General features: G+C 41.1%; 1 pseudogene; it reads right to left on the reverse strand.

The window, feature by feature from the left end:
* Positions 1 to 752: 752 nt before the first annotated feature.
* LOC124243888 (40S ribosomal protein SA-like) lies at positions 753 to 1,712 on the reverse strand (annotated as a pseudogene).
* Between the last annotated feature and the right edge of the window lie 1,232 nt (positions 1,713 to 2,944).

A 2,944-nucleotide genomic window follows, 5' to 3' on the forward strand; every position in this document is an offset into this window, starting at 1 on the left:
CCCTGTCTTCTTTATTTCAGGATGTTAGTGCTATCAGCTTTTATAGTGCTTTAGAATTTTAAAAGTGCTTTACTTATGCTATTTGATTTTCATAATAATCACGTGAGGAGTGCAGAGCAGACATTATTATTCCAATTTTATTAATGTAGATACTAAAGTTCAAAGATTTCAAGTGATGTCAAGGTTTCTGTGGTAAAGGAGGTATTTCATGACTTCAGGCTGCCTAAGCACAGCAGGTATTGAGCACCTTAATAATTATCTACCAGATTTCTGCCTTTTGTAACCCTTTGGCAGAGTTTTTACCTGATAAAAACTAATATATGTGCTTATAGAAAATTCCCCAAATTCCACCACACTGGATTATCATTGTTGTCTATTGCCTTTCAGTTTTTCTTTTAGGCAAATATAAATGCGTACAAAACTGGGATTATACTCTGTATATAGATCTTTATTCTACCTTTTCACATACTATCGTTTTTCCCCGTATACTATAGTTTATTTAGCCATTTCCTTACTACTGTTTTTATTTTTGTAGTATAAGAAATACAACTGTTATTTAAAAATGTATGCCATAATTTTTGCTTCCTGTATAATTGATTTTTTTTTAAATGCAATATACTTTATCCACAGTGGGCTTCAGAAGTAAAACTGATGTCAAGAGACCTTGATCTGGAATTAAAAAACTGAAAAAAATGGACACAACTTTTAGAAACTTGTTTATTTTCCGTCAACCTTATTTCCATTTTCCGAGTTTGTGGAAGAACAGCTTAAGACCACTCAGTGGTTGTTCCTACCCACTCAGTAGCCTGAGCAGTGGGAGCTGCAGACCAGTCTTCAGTGGCAGGCTGAGCACTCCAGTCTTCAGTAGGGAACTGCTGAATAGGCACAGAGGGCACCTGCGCACCTTCAGACCAGTCTGCAACCTCAGGTTGAGTAGCAGTGAACTCAGGAGCAGGAGCAGTCCATTCACCCTGAAATTCCTCCTTGGTCACAGCTTTTTCGGCAGCAGCCTGCTCTTCCTTTTCAATCTCTTCAGGATCTCTGTAGAAGTAGAGATCAGGCATGACCTCCCATGGGTGTTCACGGGAGATGGTACCCCGCATGCGCAGAACTTCCCGGGCAAGCATCCACCACATCAGACCCACAGAGTGAGCTCCCTTATTGTTGCATGGGATGGCGATGTCCACATAGCGCAGGGGAGAGTCTGTGTTACACAGAGCAATGGTAGGCAGGTTGACATAAGACGCCTCTGTGAGAGGCTGGTGGTCAGCCCTGGGATCAGTTACCACCAGAAGTCTCGGTTGCCGGAAGGCTGCCTGGATCTGGTTAGTGAAGGTTCCGGGAGTGAAGCGGCCAGCAATAGGAATGGCTCCAGTGGCAGCAGCAAACTTCAGCACAGCTCGCTGGCCGGTATTCCTGGAGGGATATGACACTGACGTCAGCTGGGTTTTCAATGGCGACAATGGCACGAGCTGCCAGCAGTAGCTTCTCCCAGGTTCTCTTCAAATTTATGATGTAGATGCCATCACTTTGCCTTTTGTAGATGTACTGTTCCATCTGGAAGTCAAGGTTGGTGCCACCTAAGGGGGTTCCTGCTGCAAGGAATTTGAGGACATCCTCCTCCTTCATTTGCAGGACGTCAAGGGCTCCGGACATTGTGAAAGCTTCCCTTTTAAGTTACGACGGGAACCCAAAACAACGCCGTATGGACCCCTCGCCGGGCAGCGCGGAAAGGCTGTATAATTGATTTTTAAGTCTAGATTCCTTGAAGTTAAATTACTAGGTATAGGGGTATGACAGACATCTATTATTTTTATGTGCACAGCATTCATTTCCCTTCTACTGTGAATCGCACCTGAATTTTCCTTTGTGAACCGCACCCCCCCCCCCCCCCCCCATCTCAATCCCTGCAATTCAGGCACTAATTCAGACAGGATGAAGCCCACATCCTGCTCTCATCCTAGGAAGCTGAACCTAGTCCCTGACCATAGTGATTGGTTCAGAGAGGAGCATGTGACCCAAGTCCTGGCAGAGAGAGATAATGAGGTATAATCTTGGGATTTTACAGGAAATCATTTGGAACTTGAGGTCCTCTTTCTGCTGCTTTGTTGAGCTGGTAGGATGTAAACCTAAAATGCAGGTTGCCCTCTTTCACCTTGAGGCAGAACCTACTTGAGAGAAAAAAACCCATCACAACTAAAAACAGGTACAGATATGGAGAGAGAGGGATTTGAAACCACATGTTTGACCACTGGGATCCAACATGAGCACTGCTGGAATTTTCACCTTTATGAGCCAATCCGTCCCTTTTCTCACTACAGCATTTTGAGTTAGATTTCTGTACTTGTAAACAGGGGTGCTGACTTAGTACACCGGCTCAAAAGGGTATGACCACGTATGAAGGCCTTTATTTACACACGTTGCAAAATTAATTTCTGAGAGCACTACCACCCATGTAGTACTTCTATCTGTGTAATAATATTAACACAAGTAATACATATTTTATATGTGAAAACATTCCTTTACAATTTTAGAATTTTTTTCACATGTTCAATGACCTTTTATATTTCTTCTCTGGCTTGTTTGTTCCTTGATTTGCCTGCTTTTAATTTGGGGATGTTAGTGTATTTCTCCATTTTTAGACCTCTTTTTGCTTTAAAAATACAAATAAATCTTTGTCTGTTTGTGTCATATTTTTTGCAGATGTTTTCCCTGTTTATCTGTTTATAAATTATACTAAGTAGAGTATCTAGTTTGCTGGTTTTGGTCATGGAGTTTTTATGTTTAGAATGTTCTTTACCTTCCCAAGATGAATATATTTATAGCTATTTCATTTTAAAATTTAGCCTATATTCCTTTTAGAATTAATTTTAGTAGATAAAATAATTTTATTTAGGAATATTCTAGATGAAAGTCACAAGAATTCTGGAGCTGTCAAAAGGTA

This window comes from Equus quagga, chromosome 8, assembly GCF_021613505.1.
Source record: "Equus quagga isolate Etosha38 chromosome 8, UCLA_HA_Equagga_1.0, whole genome shotgun sequence".
NCBI lineage: Eukaryota > Metazoa > Chordata > Mammalia > Perissodactyla > Equidae > Equus > Equus quagga.